The 19373-nt window shown below is 42.7% G+C and overlaps 1 protein-coding gene across 1 annotated transcript in view; it reads left to right on the top strand.

Annotated features, from left to right (window-relative positions):
• The first annotated feature begins 14110 nt into the window (after positions 1 to 14110).
• LOC118751533 overlaps positions 14111 to 19373 on the top strand; it is an 11287-nt gene continuing 6024 nt past the window's right edge. The window contains exon 1 of the mRNA XM_036486364.1: positions 14111 to 14257. The gene's annotated coding sequence lies outside the window, so the exon portion shown is untranslated. The remainder of the gene's footprint in view (positions 14258 to 19373) is intronic.

Here is a 19373-nt window from a genome sequence, read left to right on the forward strand (position 1 = left end):
TTTGGCATTTGTTTTTGTAAAATTGACTTTAGTTCCTCTAAACGTTTTGTCTCTTGGGAAGTTTCGTTTATTTTGTAGACATTATAGTTACTTATATCCTCAGCTTTGATGTTACAGTTACGAACGTATTTTACCTCGTCCGTAGTATTTGTTACTTTTAAAATTGGATGTGTTGTGTCAACGACACATTTTGATGTAAAAACACCAGAACAAAGCTCGTGAGAGTCTACGAAAACAGGGTTTTTGGAATTAGTCAACTTAAATAAACGAAAAACTTCACATCTTGGAGGAATTACTAAAGTGTCGGTATTTGAACCGTGTAGAATTGCTATTTTAGTGCTTTCTGTCCCGATGCCGATAGTTATACTGTCATTTGCGTAGTTAATAATACATCTGTTCGTCTTTAAAAAGTCCTTGCCTAGTATTCCGTCAGAAGGTATATTGAAACTGTCATCTACAACGTGAAGAGTATGCGGAATAAAAAAATTTGATACAACCAAGTCTGTACTTACGGTTCCCAATGTTGTAACCGTTTCAGTTGTTACACCAGTGATGTTTATGGTATTGCTACTGTTAATTGATGAATTTCTTGCTAAACTGGAAATCTTGATTAAAGAGATGTCAGCCTGTGAATCTACGAGAAACGAGCATAATTTGTAAGAATCGGTACAATTTAATTTAATAAAGTCAGAATAGTTAAGGTTCAAGCAGTAAATTGATTTTTCAGGGGTAACTACTTTTAATTGCTTAGCTCCTGCTCCCCCAGTGTTCGCTCCTGAGGGGCATCGGCGTTGAAAAATCGAACATTAGAAGTGTTGCTAGAATTCGAACGAGAAGAGCTATTTCTGTTGCTTGCTGAACGATTGCTTGTGCTATTTCTGTAATTATTTGGTTTATTGTTAAAGTTGTTACTTCTATTGTAATTATTTTGATTTTGGTGCCTTGTGCTATTGCCATTATTGTGCCTATTTGTATTGCCGCTATTATACCTGAAACTATTGTTGTGATAGCCATAGTTGTTGTGCCCTCTAAAACCTCCTCGAAAACTGTTTGGTCTATTTGCCCGTGGAATTTTCATAAATTTTTCTTTTTTCAAATATTCGATACAAATTTAATACGAATATTCGCCTGTGCCATTGCCTTGACTTTATACAACTTTTAGAATTTCGTTTGAAATGTAGTAAAATATTTCAACGATTATAAATATCAATAAACGTTTTCCTCAGTTTTTATGCCGTGGTAGCCAAACTTCAAATATTACAACTTTATTTAATATTATAAATTTATTCAAATAATTTTTTTTCCAATAACACAATATTCGATAGATTTTTATAGATCTTTTGCTTTGCGTGTGTGCCAGATGTCAGATGTCGAACTTGTATTTAAAGATTTACAAGCAAAATTTTCAAAAGATACCAAGCGTGTTCTTCAAAGCCGTCCACTTTCAACAAATCGGGAAAAAGTTGACGAATATAAAAAATCTTTAATCGAAACTTACAACGATATTTTAATTCAAGTAAAAAATTTGGAACAAGGAAACAAGCCAGCTTCTATAATTAAAAGTTTACCGCGGTGCAGAGAAAAACTAATTCAGTGTTTTCAAAAAATTGGGTGTAAAGTTCTAGTACCCGAAGATTTTTCAGTTCTTATAAAAGAAGATATTTTAAATTCTGAAGTAGATTCCGACGACGACTTTGCTGACGCTTGTTCAGCTGGCACACCAGAAGTTTCCACCGTTAAAAAAAGTTGTTCTTTGCCTTCATTTAAAGAATTTTTACAAATTGAAGAAACGCCTTGCGTAACGATTAGTTCACCAAATATTAATTTTATTGCGTATACAAACGACATAAAAATGGCAACACCTGAGCGCGTGAGGTTTTACCCAGTCAAATAATTTCAGTGGATCAAATAAAGGTTGCGCTACGCAGCAGAAATAAACCAGATAATTCCAAAGTTGTCTCCGGCAAAATCGCGTCATTACATATTACTAATAACAACTATGCCGATTTTGCGAAGCGAGTAGAGGAATTATCTGATGCATTAGAGCGATCTTTAATTATTGAGGGTATGATTCAAGCGAAAGCCCATGAGTTAGCGGTAGAGCAGACAGTAAACGTTTACAGGCTGAACAGCCGTTCAGAGCTAGTTTAATCTATTTTGGCATCAACAACTTTTACCGATTCAAAGAATGTAGTCGCGAAAATGATTGAAGAACACAATAATGAAGTCAAAGAGCGGTAGGTGTTATCATTTAGGTAACGGGTGTTACTGTTCAGTGGTGGCGTGGTATATTTTGGTGGTACAGTCGCGCGTTAAAATGTACACTCTGCCGTTTTTTTCCTCTTTTTGTCCTTTTACAATCACTTAAGTTTATTTTATTTGGTTTTTAAACTTTTCACCTTAAGTTTCAATGTTTTGTTTGCTGTACCACCAGCCACTGTATTTTTGCTTTATTTAAAAAACTACTTTAGCCACTATATTTTTGCTTTGTTTAAAAAAACCACTTTAGCCACCAGCCACTGCACTTATCTCGCATTTTGTGTTTTAGCTTTGTAAATTATTTTAAAATTTGGCACAACCGATTTTTTGGATTTTTTTAATTTTGTTCTTACGTTTTGTAATTTGTTTTAAAAATTGGGTACAACCGATTTTTTGGGATTTTTTGAGTTTTTTTTTTTGTAATTTTTAAAGTTTTTCACATTTTTTGGTCGCAATCTTTGAAAGTTTTTTCTCTTGCCTTTGTAATAATTTTTAGTTAATTATTTGTAACCACCACATTTTTTTTTTAAATATAATTTAATTTTTTTGAGTCCATTTTCATTTTAATTTTGTTGTACACATATGCGTGCATATACATATATGTATGTATGCGTATAAAAGTTTTAGTCCTTTTTTTTTTGTAAAAACCCTTTTTTTATTTTTTTAACCTTTATTTTATTTTTTGTAATTTTTGTTTTTTTTAAATAAATTTTAAGTTCATTTTTTTGGATTTTATTGTTGTTTCACATTTAATTTTTTTTTTAGGAAATTTTGTTGGCTTTGCCCACATTTTGAATGATAATTTCTCCTTCGCCCGAGGTTCGCCATTTTGACCGCATGGGTCACGGTCGCCATGTGAAGTGGCCTTTCCACTTCATTCAAAAATTATATTGGTAGCATACCTTTGCGCTTGCAACTGTGGAGCCCTGGTGCTCCGCCGGCTCTGATTCCGGCCAACGCCTGCTTGGGGCTGCGTTGGTGCAGGCAACCATTTGTTGCCCGATGCTGCTGACTGCACCCGATGCCTTGGTGGCTAGCAGGTCGAATTTAATTTAAAGAAAAAGTACTTGTGTTCGAGTTGAAGGTACGCTGGCGAATCCGCCAATATATTTTTCACATTTTGCATTCAGGCGTTTTGCATTGTCGCATTCAAATATCGTAAATTCTAAGTTCTTAATTGTACTAGATTAGCTTTAAGGTGTGTTCATACAAGGTGATTTATAGGGTTGCAAATTGTATGCTTTTATCGCATTACAATATTCTCACTTCTACATATTCGTTTCCCTCGCTCTCCAACAACCCTTTGCCTTTGTAAAAATTGCAACTTAACCAATTGAACATACATACTCACACATATGTACATACAGTATTGGACTTAGACGCGCTAAGGCAATACAGTTTCCAAAAAAGAAAAAAACAAAGTATACACTAGGGTGCGGCTAGTAAAGAAAAGTTATAAAAAGCTCGTACGCATATGTACTCAACTATATACATTAAATCTCAGATAGACCCCATTTATTACAAAATTTGTATTTGTGCACAAAATAAGACAACACTATATAAAAACGCTTGTATCAATATACATAAATACATATAGAGATTTAATCTGTTACCCAAAATTTGCTGTTTGGTTTTTCTAACACCTAGCGAGCCATACTAATATTACTCCAATTGGCTTCAGCTTAATTTACATACATACAGATATTTACGCGGCTTATTTTGACAATTCCCCTTTTTTTTCTCAGCCGTTAGTCGCAGTTCGAGCTCAATTCTGTGGTTACTCACTCGTAGATACGTACATATAAAAAGTTGTCGAAGTACATACAAACATCTACGTATATACACATATACATACATAAGCTCCTCCCCTAGTTTGCTCTCGCGTTGTACATAATAAAGCCTTGTTACTGTACTTGGACGCGTTAAGACAGTACAGTGGAACAAAAACTAATTGCGCTACAGTGGGACAAACTACGCTATACCCAGAAAGTTAGAACAAATAAATTACGGCATTATTTACATTACGCTTTCCCAGTAACATCAGAAGAATTTTTTGTTAATTGACCTAAGCTCAAAGTTTTATGCCCCACAAAATGGAAAAGAAATCCCCTACTAGTTCTGACTCAAGCCTTCAGGACTTCATTTTTGATAGCAATAGGCTAGAGTCTTTTTATTCAAAATGGTCCAGCACCCTGATAAGCGAACACACCCCAACGCTCTTAAATGTGAAGTTACAGCAACTTGACAAGTTATGGGATGCTCTAATAAGCTCATATAGAGCAGTATCCCGCTCTGAGGTCTTCGCAGAATCTAGCGGATCGATTGAGCAAAAATATAATAAATGCTCAGAAAGCTATGAGAACTGTAAGACGCAAATCTTAGACGGCTTACAGCTTCTCGGGGCAAACTCCCAGTCCCAAGAAACCACCATCCGAACGGCAAACTCCGCCCCAACTTCGAACTCCCAAGAAGTATTTCTCAAAGTACCACCGTGTGATACAGTGAATTTCCCACGGTGGGTACGAAGACTGGCCGGCGTTCAGAGATATGTTCACGGCAGTCTACAAAAATCACCCCAAACTAACCCCAGCCCAGAAACTGTACCATTTAAGGCAAAAAACAAGAAGCCAGGCCGGACAAATAGTGAAACAGTTCCCCCTCACTGATGACAATTTTGAACTAGCCTGGGATGCCTTAAAGTCACGGTACGAAAACCGTAGGATATTGGTGGACAACCAATTAAAAGCTCTATTTAATATCCCCCCCATATATACAGAAAGTGGTGAGCAAATCCAAAAAGTTCAATCCACTACCAATAATTGTCTCTCAACCCTCTCAGCACAAGGAATCCCGACCAGAAATTGGGACCCCATCCTTGTATATTTATGTTCCTCAAAACTGCCCAGTGAAACTCTGTCTCTATGGGAGCAATCACTCAGCTCACAGAAAGAGTTACCGCTGTGGGCAGATATGAATAAATTCCTCACAAGCCGGTATGAAGTAGTAGAAAGACTACATGCATATCGGCCAGGGAAACTAAAACCCCCTACCCCACATTTTACACCCAGAATGATGAACCAAAATTCGACGTTCATTAATAAAAGTAGAACTCAAAATTTCCATGTCTATCTAAATCAGTCGATTTCATGCAAACTCTGCCACTCAAGGCACCCCATGAAGACATAAAGCATTATCCGTATCTGACCGTTTAAGATTCGTAAGAGAAAACAAGTACTGTGAAAATTGTCTTTCGTACTCAAACTTAAAGAGTGAGTGTACAAGTAACTTCACTTGTGTATACTGTCAACGTAGACATCACTCTCTTTTACACTTCCCGCAAAAGACCCAGACCCCCCAACCCAATTCAAAACCCCAACGAACAACGAGTCAGCTGTCGACTCAGACTAATACGCATACTGAAGCGCCCACTTGCTCAAAATATGTGAAGCACCAACCCCCAGAGAAAACCGACGCAAATAAAGTGTCGTCTCATTTTTCGGCTACTAACGTCACAACTCTCCTCCCAACGGCGATGGTACCTATATATTGTGGTGGCGAATATCATAATATTCGCGCTCTGGTGGATCAAGGCTCACATAAGACGTTTGTTTCATCCCGGATACAAAAACTCTTGCGCTTGCCTATGATAGATGCTCTATACGAGATTTCTGGAATGGGTGGAATGGTGGTGCAAAACTCGAAGAAAATGTGCGAAATCACACTCTGCTCAGCAGATCGAGCCCATAAAAGAAAGACCCAAGCCATTATGTTGCCCCAATTGACCCATTTTCTCCCCACTTCAAATATCTCTCATATTAACTTAGAAGAGATAAAGCGATTAAGGCTCGCCGATCCCAACTGTTTCACCCCAAATAAAATTGATATGATAATCGGCAGTGACCTAATCCCCCGAATTATCCTACAAGGGCTGCAACAAAACATAAGCGGATGTCTCATAGCGCAGAACACGATATTCGGATGGATTCTAAGCGGCCCAATCCAGGAGAGGATCTCCACCTTTACCACCCAGGTAACCGAACCCCAGGAGGAATCATTAAACTCACTGCTGAAGAAGTTTTGGGAGAGGAGCAAGTAGCAGTCACTGAACCCCGTTCAAGTGAGGAGGAGTTCTGCGAGGACCTGTATCAACGCACAACAACCGCAGATGGACGATATATGGTGAAGCTACCCATAAAACCCGAATTCCCAGACCCCATGGCTCTAGGTCACTCTCGACTAGCAGCGCAGCAGCAGTATATCAGCATCGAAAGGACTGTGGAGAAAAAACCTGGCCTCTGCAAAAGGTACTCAGAAGTTCTGGAAGAATACATCACCATGGACCATATGGAGCCCACCTCATCCCAAGAAGTCATCAAAGACAGTAAATACTTCTCCTTTTATTTACCGCACCATGCTGTCATAAACCCCGACAGCAAAACAACAAAAGTACGCGTAGTCTTCAATGCTTCCAGAATATCCCACTCTGGAAACTCCCTCGATGACGTACTATACACTGGCCCAACCCTTCAAAACGACTCGATGCTTATCATTCTCCGATGGCGTCTCTACAAGTTTGTTTTTAATGGCGACATCGAATAGATGTATCGCCAAATTCTCGTCCACAAGGAAGACCAAGACTTCCAAAGAATCTTCTATCGTAGGTCCCCAAATAAGCCCATAGAAGATTTTAGGCTGAAAACAGTCACCTTTGGCGTCAATTGCGCTCCCTATCTTGCAATCCGTACGCTTCATCAGTTAGCACAGGATGGTCAAGACGAATTCCCGCTCGCCAGCAATATCCTCCTACGCGAAATATACGTGGACGATATTCTCTCAGGCGGGCATAATATACAGTCCACTATAAGCTCATTAACTCAAGTTAAAGACGCCCTAAATTCTGCACTACGAAAAATCACCTCAAATCACCCAAAAATCCTGGAATCAGTCCCAGATTCCGAGGTCCTTGATGTTGATTTTCTCCAGTTTCAGGACACTTCTTCTTTTTTGGCGCTGTAACCGCCTAAGCGATTTTGGCCGAGTTCAGCAAAGCACGCCAGTCGTTTCTCCTCTGTGCCAACTGACGCCAATTGGAAACGCCAAGTGAGGCCAAGTCCTTCTCCACCTGATCTTTCCATCGCAGTGGGGGCCTTCCTCTTCCTCTGCTACCACCAGCGGGTTCCGAGTTGAATACTTTCAGAGCTGGAGCGTCGGTGTCCATTCGAACGACACGACCAAGCCAGCGGAGCCGCTGTATTTTAATTCGCTGCACTATGTCCATATCGTTGTAAAGCTCATACAGCTCATCGTTCCATCGTCTGCGGTACTCGCCGTCGCCAACGCGTAAAGGACCGTAAATCTTCCGCAAAATCTTTCTCTCAAACACCCCAAGAGCCGCCTCATCGGATGTTGTCATTGTCCATGCTTCTGCGCCATATACCAGCACGGGCATGATGAGTGACTTATAGAGCGTGGTTTTCGTACGTCGCGAGAGGACTTTACTCCTGAATTGCCTACTCAGTCCAAAGTAGCACTTGTTGGCAAGAGTGATTCTACGTTGGATTTCAATGCTGACATTATTATCGGTGTTAATGCTGGTTCCCAAGTAAACGAAATTCTCTACTTTCTCGAAATTGTAACTGTCAACAGTGACGTGGGTGCCAAGGTGCGAATGTGCTGACTGTTTGTTTGATGACAGGAGATACTTCGTCCAACTTGGAAAAGGCAGAACAGACTTCGCGGTTTTTGTTACCGATGATGTCGATGTCATCGGCATAAGCCAGCAATTGCACGCTCTTGTAGTAAATTGTTCCTGAGCGGTTCAGTTCTGCAGCTCTTATTATCTTCTCCAACATCAGATTAAAGAAGTCACATGAAAGGGAGTCGCCCTGTCTGAAACCCCGTTTTGTGGCGAACGGCTCGGAGAGGTCTTTTCCAATTCTGACGGAGCTGGTGGTATTGCTCAACGTCATTTTACACAGCCGTATGAGTTTTGAGAGGATGCCAAATTCAGACATAGCGGCGTATAGGCAACTCCTTTTAGTGCTGTCAAAAGCGGCCTTAAAGTCGACAAATAGGTTTTGAGTGTCGATCGTTTTCTCGCGGGTCTTTTCCAAGATTTGGCGTATTGTGAATACCTGGTCTATGGTGGATTTGCCAGGTCTAAAGCCACACTGATAAGGCCCAATCAGTTCATTGACGGTGGGCTTCAGTCTTTCACACAATACGCTCGATAAGACCTTGTAACCTATGCTTAGAAGGCTGATCCCGCGGTAATTTGCGCGAATGGCGGGGTCACCTTTCTTGTGGATTGGGCAGAGCACACTTAAATTCCAGTCGTCGGGCATGCGTTTATCTGACCATATTCTGCACAAGAGTTGATGCATGCACCTTATCAACTCCTCGCCGCCGTACTTGAATAGCTCAGCTGACAGGCTGTCAGCTCCAGCGGCTTTGTTGTTTTTCAGCCGCGTTATTGCTATACGTACCTCGTCATAGTCAGGCGGTGGAACGTCGACTCCGTCATCATCGACTGCGGGCTCGGGTTCTTCTTCTCCACAACTTTGCGTGCTGCTACCATTTAGTAGGGCGGAAAAGTGTTCCCTCCATAATTTAAGTACGCTCTGGACATCGGTTACTAGGTCGCCCTTATTGTTCTTACAGGAGTGCGCCCCGGTCTTTAAACCTTCCGTAAGTCGCCTAACTCTCTGGTAAAATTTTCGGGCATTCCTCCTGTCGGCCAGTATTTCAAGCTCTTCGCACTCATGTATTTCTGCCTCTCTTCTGGTTGCGGCAAATACGTATCGCTTCCTTCTTCAGATCCCTATAGCGGTCCCACATAGCACGCGTTGCGCCCGATCGCAGCGTGGCCCTGTAGGCGGCATCTCTTTTCTCTGCAGCTTCCTGACACTCCTCATCGTACCAGTTGTTCTTTCGGGCTCGCTGAAATCCGACTACTTCTTCGGCGGCGGTACTTAATGAGCGGGAAATGTGGTTCCACTGCTCGCATATGTCGGTTTGTTGAAGAGTGCTCTCTGAGAGCAGGTGTGAGAGTCGAGTAGCGAAAGCGCTGGCTGTCTGTTGTGATTGCAGCTTTTCGACGTTAAGCTTTCCTTGCATATTTGGGCGCACATTTTTTGCTGCACAGAGGCGGGTGCGTATCTTGGCTGCAACAAGATAGTGGTCCGAGTCGATGTTTGGGCCTCGGAGTGTGCGTACGTCTAAAACACTGGAAGCGTGCCTTCCGTCTATCACAACATGATCGATTTGGTTTCTCGTTTTTCGATCCGGAGACAGCCAGGTAGCTTGATGGATCTTTTTATGCTTGAACCTAGTGCTGCATACTACCATGTTTCGGGTCCCGGCGAAGTCGATCAGCCTCAATCCGTTGTCGGAGGTTTCGTCGTGGAGGCTGAATTTTCCGACGGTGGTTCCAAATATCCCTTCTTTGCACACCCTGGCATTGAAGTCGCCAAGCACGATTTTGATATCATGACGGGGGCAGCGCTCGTACGTGCGCTCCAAGCGCTCATAGAAGAGATCCTTGGATGCCTCATCCTTCTCTTCCGTCGGGGCATGGGCGCAGATGAGCGAGATGTTGAAGAATCTCGCTTTGATGCAGATTGTGGCTAGACGCTCTTCCACGGTGGTGAACGACAGTACTTGGCGACGGAGTCTCTCTCCCACCACAAATCCAACTCCGAATTTGCGCTCCTTTACATGGCAGCTGTAGTAGACGTCGCAAGGCCCCAGACATTGTTTGCCTTGCCCCGTCCAACGCATTTCTTGGATGGCGGTGATGTCAGCTTTTGTCCTTACGAGGACATCAACCAGCCGGGCAGAGGCACCTTCCCCATTAAGGGTCCGGACATTCCAGGTGCATGCCCTCAAATCGTAGTCCTTTAAACGTTTGCCGTGGTCGTCATCATAAGGGGGGGTCTCATCCGAGGCTTTGCCTTGCTTCTGGACACTAGCTCTACAAAAACGCTAGGCATAAAAAGGAACGCGCTAACGGACTCCTTTTCTTACACGGACGATCCTGTTCCCGGTGCCAACTCGAGGACAAAAAGGCAAATATTATCAGCGGTAGCGAAATTGTTTGACCCGGCAGGATGGCTAACACCAATAATGATTTCCGCTAAAATGCTCCTTCAGCAACTATGGATGGAAGGAACTGACTGGGACGAGCACGTAAAACCCGGCGCTTTCCACAAATGGAACACTGCGCGAAAATCTCCCCGCGATTAATGAAATTGTTATTCCCCGCTGGGTGCAATTCTCCCCTACTCACCGTGTACAAGTACACGGGTTTTCAGACGCCTCTGAAAAAGCTTATAGCTGCAAACAGTCAGCCTCCCCAGACTTGAGTTCTGTGGAGCCGTCCTACTCGCCAAGCTGGTTAATCAACTCCACTCCCAACTAGATTTGCCTGCTCATGATTTGTACCTCTGGTCAGATTCTTCCATTGTGTTGGCGTGGTTAGAAAAACCGCCTCACACTTGGAAAACTTATTTTGCCAATAGAATTTCGCTCATACTCCAAAATGTGAGCAATGCCACTTGGTGGCATGTACCTGGTGCAGAGAATCCTGCCGATCTAGGCACCCGCGGATGCCATCCCCAAGATCTTGCGACATGCGCATTAAGGTGGAATGGCCCAGAATGGCTGCAAAAACTCCCCACTTCGTGGCCAAAAAACCCATCTCCACATTCGTCACCCCCAGAACAACGACGTATTGAATCCCTGCACACGATTGAGTGGGTGGACATACTTGAGCGTTTTTCCTCCTTTGCTCGAGCGTTGCGAGTAATAGCGTTTATGTATTGGTTTATAAACGCAACGAGAAAGCAGCCGATACCCACTTCTCTCCCCTTAACGCACGAGGAAATAAATCAAGCAATAAATGCAGGGAAATCTATTAGCAAAAAAAGCCCTCTACTGACTCTGAATCCATCCGATGGTGGATCGAGCTGGAATTATGCGCATGAATGGACCGTTAGCTTACGCAGCTCTCAGTTACAATGAACGTCACCCGATCATAATTCCAGAAAATTCCCAGCTCTGTGCTCTGCTGCTCGACTTCCTCCATACAACTCTTCTCCACGCTGACAAACAACAAATGATTCGAATGGTGCAGCAAGAATATTATATCCCCAGGTTGAAGCAAAAGATAAAAAAATATATTTTTCAGTGCAAGGTATGCACAATCTATAAACAAAAGATGCGTTCACAGATAATGGCCGCGCTCCCCCCTGGACGATCTACCTATACACTACCCTTTCATACCACAGGTGTTGACTTTGCTGGACCATTTCTTGTGAAAACATCTACCCTCCGACGAGCTCCCCACGCAAAGGCGTATGTGTGTGTGTTTGTGTGCTTCTCCACCCAAGCAGTACACTTAGAATCATGCTCAAGTCTAACCACTGAAGCGTTCAAAGCAGCGGTCACCCGATTCGTCGGCCGCCGTGGAATCCCCCATAAAATCATGTACGACAACGGAAAACCTTTCGTAGGTGCGCAGCGAACGCTGCAAAGAGAATTCTCCCAGTTTCTTAACGAAGCGGCTACTGATATCGCCGAAAAATACGCAACCCACGGATTTGCATGGCAGTTTATCCCACCGTATGCTCCCCATATGGGCGGTCTCTGGGCAGCTGCTGTAAAAAGCTTCAAAACCCATTTCACAAAGGAAGCCGGAAATCACAAGTTTACCTTTGAAGAATTTACCACTCTCCTTATTCGAATTGAAGCGGTGTTAATTTCCAGGCCGCTTTCCCCTATGTCTCAGGATCCTACGGATCTGCTGGCCTTAACGCCAGGACACTTTTTGCGTGGTGCCCCGCTCCTCTCTAGGCCTGAACCCCACTCTGACAATCTGTCTTAAGTAAACAAATGGCAAAAATTGAAGGTTATTCATCAGCAATTTAGCACGCGCTGGAAAAATGAATATCTTAAGGAACTCCATAAAAGGCACAAGTGGAAGCGACAAGAACCCAACGTTAAGGAGGGAGACCTCGTTGTCGTCAAAGACGACCTTCTACCCCCAAACGAGTGGAGACTCGGGCGCGTTGTGAAACTTCACCCCGGTCATGATCACAATGTTCGCGTAGCTGATCTTTACACTCAAGCCGGAACAATCACGCGAAATATTGCGAAGTTGTGCTTACTGCCCCCTTTGTAGTAACTCCCTTTACATACGTCATGCCTCCTTAAAACCCTACTACTCCACACCTACACCTCCCTCTAGCTGACTCCACCATAGCATGGAACTAATTCCGTCTTCGATGTGTTCTTCTTTCCACAGATGTCCAAGAATACGATGGAGCTCAGCCAGTGCCGCCTCTGCTGCCGCCATCATCCGTTGCGGTTTTGCCGCGCATTTCAAGCAATGACGCCTGATGAGCGCTACGAGTCTGCGCGTATACACAAGTACTGCGTCAATTGCTTGGCGACGTCGCATTCAACCGGCTCCTGCAGCTCAGCCAATAGCTGTCATCGGTGTGGGAAGGCGCATCACACAATGCTGCATTTTCCACCATCATCACCATCGGAAAGCACTCGCCGTACTGACTCGCCCGCACAAGTTCGCCGTGGACGATCGAAGCTAGCCAGCCGTGTGATAAAACCAGCCGCAAAGCAAGCTCACAGCGGCAATACTGCGGTCCAACGGCGCATCCGCGATTTATTCAACCGGGCGGTGCTGACCCTCGAGAAATTGCAAGAGTTACTCAACCTGGCTCCGGCGCAGGCGGGCCGGCATGTTGCGGACATGAGTCCCAACTTAATCGAATTCGATTAAGAACTTTGTAAAGTATTCCATTAATGTTTTTCCATAATCCGCATGCGGCTGGCAACGCCACTTACTGTACACCATTGTGAATGAGTCAGGTGAATTAGGTTTCATGTTGAAATTGTAAGCGGGTTCACGGGGTGACTCGTGCCTGCAATTAAATTGCTAGAATTATTAACGTTTTAGACGCCGTCGCAGCAGCATCGCACCGTTTTTTGCTTTTTTGTCACAGAACGCCACTCGGGCGAACTTTGTTACCGGTTTAACCATACCGCTACTAAATATCGGTTTGAAGTTTGATTGAAGTCAATAAACATTAATGAATTCGTTAGTACAATTAAAATCCCTCGTCTTTTGTTTCGACGGAAAATCAGAAAATATAATCTCTGGCGCACCCTGCGCTCCCTTTTTGCTACTCCAAAAAGCAAACATGGTCCTTTGCGCTGAAAAGGCAACCCGCGACCTATAGAAATATACACACTTACATATGTACGTGCAGAAGTTCATACTGTGCATACTCAATTACTCGCGATCAGAAAAATTGCGGTCTGGCGGCAAAATATCCCCCAAGTGAGCGAACGGTGCGACGCGAGTGATATATTAGGGTGTGCATAAAAAAAAAAAAAAGTGAAGTTAAAAAGACTGCAGGCAACAGAAAAGCAGGCCAAAAGCCTGAAAAGAAAAGGTCGTTAATTAAAATACCTAACACAAAAAAAAAGGAAAACGAGACATATGTACTTGTGAAAAAAAAAACAGAAAACATATATAAAATAAAATTATTACAACTGAAACCAATACGAGTCGAAGAAAAGAGGCTGAAATAAGCGAAAGACAAAACCAAGCTAATTAGAAAAAAAACGCAAGGGTATAAAGAGCGTGCGGAGCTACACAGCTAATAAAAACACACTAGGGTGTGTTAAAAAAACAAAAAAAAAAACGAAAATACAGAAATCAGATTTCCGTTAAAGTGCACTGCTCCAAAAAAAAGCGAACTCATAGCGTAAAAACAAAAAAAAAATTACCCACAATAAAGAAGCACCTTAGTGAAGGCGAATTTAGGTCTATTGGGTGACACTACAACAACAAACACAAAACAGGAGACACGGAACGGTACCACTAAACAGCACATCAACGGAACACAGAGAACCTGATAAGGCAAAGGCGACAGAAGGTACAGTCCCTCCCAAAAACGAAACCACCGCTATCCAAGTAAGTGCCCTCTACAAATATCAACCATACGTATATGTATGTACATACTTAGCGGTATCCACATACGGCAGTTAGAAGAAAAAAAAAAACCAAAATCACCCTTAATTAGCCCAACAAGTGCCAACGGTATATACGTACAATTATATGTAAATACCCATATATACTCATACATATATGTATATATTTGCCCCGCCAACTCAACGACGCCGCTAAGTCGGATACACAGCGCATACATATGTACATTAGACTGCATCACCAAAAAAAGTTGTGGATTTTCCACCGGGATTACAAAATTTATTATATTTTAAGACGTCCACCAAAATATTTCGGAAAAATATTAAGATTTAAGCGAGCTGGACCGATTTGAAAATACCTCCAAAAATTAAGTTTTTTGTGAATAAAAATAGTTTCTTAAAGAACTTTGTGAAAAAAGTCCCCTCAGATGACAAATTAGATTAAGCTTAAAAAATCTGCACAAAAATATTTGAAAATCTTTTCGACGGAATCGTAAGAATGAGATTTTTGATGCTGTTTTTTTACTTTTTTCAAAGATTGGTTTACGAAAAACTTGAATAACTGGGCCAAAAATGCTCTGATTTAGACTTATGGGATCTCAGTAGAAAGGTATTTTCACACTGTTTTTATTACTGGCCATTCATATTAAACGCCATTCGTGTCCCATCTTGTTTTTTCGAATACCAACACATCTTAGTTCAACTTAGAATGACGTTCGTTCATCTTACCTTTCTCTTCCATCCTTTGAATGAGTTTATTAGCAAAGAAATAAAAAGGGTGAGAATATACCTTTCCAATGTCACCTCTTAGGTCTAAATCGGAAGAGTTTAGGTTCAGTTATTCAAGTTTTTCCTATACCAATCTTTGAAAAAAGTTAAAAAACAGCATCAAAAATCTCATCATTACGATTCCGTTCAACAATTTTTTTTAATTTTTTTTAATATTTTTATGCAAATATTTTAAGCTTAAACCGTTTTGTCGTTTCAGGAAATCTTTTCAAAAAAAAATCTTTAAGGAACTATTTTTATTCATAAAAAACTCCATTTTTGGAGGTATTTTCAAATCGGTCCAGCTCACTTAAATCTTAATATTTTTCCGAAATATTTTGGTGGACGTCTTAAAATATAATAGACTTTATAATTCCAATGGAAAAAGAGTACCGATTTTTTTTTGTATGGGAAGTGATGCAGTCTAATGTACATACATATATGTACACCATAAAAGGTACACCCATTTTTACATAGTCACATAACCCATTTTAACCCTCTCTGAGAATTTATATACCACAACTGTGGTTTTTCTGCTGTTGGTTTGTGGAAGGAAAACATATCTACATTATACGTTACTTACAAAGTCACACATATCATATGTCCCCTTCCTCCACTTGTGCCGAAAGATATTCGAACACCAGCGAAAAACTTCGCGCCGCTGCGTGCTGATATACATACTGTTTTGCTGAGAAGCAAAACCAACGTACGCCGGTGCGAACTCACGACGATGTATCACAAGGAAAAAAAAAGAAATATAAACACTTGTATTAGAATAAGTATATATGTATGTAAGATGGTTTATTGCAAGCGCATATACGAAGTTATATGCCTTACTATGTACATAAGCAAAGTAGGACAAAGGAATGGATTGTGAACATCATACATATGTATTGTTGATATTACCTTAAATAGTGATCGCTGACTCAATGCTGCTGTCGGTCTGGCTGCTGTCATCCAAAAGAACCACAGTTCAAACCGAACATCGCATTAAATAATCTTGAACTTCGAAAGAAGCCCACCGGTAGTTTTCCCGCAGCGGTGTAGCTTTGCAGCGAACAGCGGTGCAGAACACTTACCAGTGGTTCCCAACTATTGAAGGCTTTTGGCTTCAACATTGCCGCCAGCCTTGCAATACTGAGGAATTGCAAGATGCTTCAAATTAGATTACTTAAAAAGTAGGTTTAGCTAGAGATTGAAATATAACATATACAAATTCAAATTCAGTACGATACTTAAAACTAGGATGCGTGCAAAAAATATTAAAATGTTGAACTCTCTTGTGTTGGTTTTTTTTTACATTTATTCAAATAATTCAGTTCCAATTAAATGCAAACTTTAAAAATACTATATAATTTACCCAGTAAGGGGTCGCTGTGCCTTAAAGGGCACATGGGCCAGAAAGGACCCAACCGAAAATAGAGTTCTGGGCGGTAGGAAACCCAGGATAAGCAATAAGTTCGCCTCTTATGATTTTATGATATACATCCCCACCGAAAATCAAGGCGACGGCAGAGGAAGTGTGGAAACCAGGATCGGCGAGCTTGAGGTTAATGAATTTGTCCCGCGTCGCTTGGCTGAGGTGACGAGCGGGAGTTTTCAACCCGATCTCCGACAGTACCCTCGCCGGCAAGGAGAATCGCACATGTGCATCATTTGACGAGCTTACGTGGAGCTCGCACATGCTGATATTCGCCACGGGCACCGTCTTTAGGCGGAGCCGGTGCACCAGCGCGTGGCAAACTTTGCTCGTTTGCGAGCAAGGGTCTATCAGAGGCCGAGCTAAAAATTTCCGAGGCTCGATGTGTAGGTAAACCGCCACGGTGGGTAGAACGGTGACTGTTCCCGAAAGCTGCGTAAAAAGTAGGGGAAGTTGTCGTCGGGGAGAAAGACGGTGGTTTGCATGCAACAGGGTGTGATGCTTTTCCTCACAATATTGTCACGTCCCGTTGCTCAGACAGTTCTTGGCCGTGTGGGAGTGGGCTAAACATCGCGAGCAATACCGATGGAGAAGCACAAGGCGCAACCGGCGCTCATAGTTGGCATCTAAGAATCGCCTGCAATACCGGAGAGGATGCGATCGGTGGCAAACTCTACATTTGGACCTGCCTTCCCTGGCTGCGCGCTGGGCGGAGGCATCTGTCGGTGGCGGTGGAGGCGAGGCGCGTGGCGATGATGGTGTCGATCGGTCTGCGGGAACTAGTTCCATGGTCTTGATGCTAAAGCGGCAAAAAAAAGGAAAGTATTGATATGAGGGGTTAGTTTGGTAAGACCACTAACTTCACGATAGGTCGCGTTATCAATCCCTTTTGTGTGCGAATGTCTGCAACACGAATTCTTTTATCGGAGCCTTTATAAATCTTTGTGACCCTGCCCAAGCGCCACTCGTTAGGAGGGAGATTTTCATGGCGAACTACAACTAGGTCATCGACGGCGATGTCTTTTTGAGGGGATTTCCATTTGTAGCGTTTATGGAGTTCTTTCAGATATTCCTCTTTCCATCGCAGAGAGTTGCTGGCTAAGAGCCTTTATTTTTTGCCACCGATTAATTATCGAGACTGGGTTTGCTTCTATGGAGGGTTCGGGGGGAGAAAGTATGGGACCACCCGTGAGAAAGTGTGAGGGCTGCACAATCTGCGGCGTCGTTGGAATTGGGCGATATCGGCCTAGAATTTAGACAGGATTCAATACGACAAATTAGGGTTTGAAACTCTTCAAAGGTGAATTTTTGGGAAGCGGCGGTACGTCGAAAATGAAATCTGATGCTTTTGACTCCAGCTTCCCATAGTCCTCCCATGTGAGGAGCGCCGGCAGGGATAAAGTTCCAAGACACCTCCTGATGACGGTACATATTGCACAAAGACTCCCGCGACGTGGTTAGGAATTTCTTGAATTCCTTTTTCAAGTTAGCTGCCGCACCTACAAAATTGGTCCCATTGTCCGAAAAGATTTGCTGAGGGCAGCTTCGTCTCGATATGAATCGCGAAAATGCGCCAAGAAAGGTCTCTGTGGACAGATCGCTTGTATCTTCCTACCAGGTGAATTGCCCTTGTGGAAAAACATACAAATATGCAAACATAACCTTTGGTGATTTTACATGCTCTGCCAGTGAAACTCTTAATATCAAATGGGCCTGCTAAATCGACTCCAGTATTTTGAAAAGGCATGGAAAGCGTCGTTCGCTCTTCAGGAAGGGCAGCCATGATTTGGGATTGATTCCGCTTTTTATGAATGACGCAAGTTCTGCAGTTATGAATGACAGTCTTTATGAGATTCTTTGCCTTTGGAATCCAATACTGTTGGCGAAGCAGCCGCAGCATCAATTGATTTCCTCCATGAAGAGAAATGTTATGGATCAAGTGAACTAACAACCTTGAGAACGAACAACTATAAGGTAGAAGAATGGGATGTTTTTCATTATAAGATAAAATAAGCGAATTTGCGAGTCGACCATTGACTCTCATTATACCGTGACAGTCTACGAAGGGATTCAAGGTTAAAATTTTGCTTTTCGGCGAAATTGGAGTTTTTGAAGTCAGACATCTCTGCTCTTCCAAAAAATGCTTCATCTGTGCCAGAATTATAAGCCGATTACGAATTTTCGAGATTTCCTCTCCCGAAACCGCTAGCGATGGATACGAGTGGAATCTTCGAGTGTGCCGGTTAGTCCTGTTGTAAAACCGGAAGATGTAAGCTAAAACACGCGGTGCGCGCGGAAAAGATGAAAATCTTTCTAAGGGATCCTCATGGTTTGACACAAGCGAAGCGTGCGCCTTTATTTTCCTTGCTTCGATCATGATATCGTCCAGGTCGTCATCCATTGATGGCCATTGCCCTGCATCTTTACCTACCCAGGAAGGGCCGTACCACCACAATTCGCTTGCGCATAAGTCCTGAGGGTATGCTCCTCTGCTGCCAAGATCTGCTGGATTATCCTTCGAGTCCACGTGATTCCAATGCCTAAATCCGACTAATTCCTGTATCTTTGCTACTTGATTTGCGACAAAGGTGGTCCAGGAGCAGGGCCGCTTTTTGAGCCACGAGAGAACGATGGTTGAGTCTGTCCAATGTTTTCCACCTAGAAAGAAAATTAATTTAGAAGAGACCTAGGTATATCGACAACTAGAACCGCCCCACACAACTCCAATCGAGGAAGCGAAATAGTTTTTATTGGTGCAACTTTAGTTTTTGCTAATAAAAGGTGTGACGACACTGTACCGTGGTTTTCTACCCGCAAATATATCACCCCTGCGTATGCCTTTTCCGACGCGTCGCAAAAGGCATGGACTTCGAATGGTGACTCAATGGTGAAATTCACCCAACGCGGAATTTTT

This window comes from Rhagoletis pomonella, unplaced genomic scaffold (genome assembly GCF_013731165.1).
Source record: "Rhagoletis pomonella isolate Grant_MI unplaced genomic scaffold, Rhpom_1.0 Rhpom_scaffold_00770, whole genome shotgun sequence".
In the NCBI taxonomy this organism is placed as follows: Eukaryota; Metazoa; Arthropoda; class Insecta; order Diptera; family Tephritidae; genus Rhagoletis; species Rhagoletis pomonella.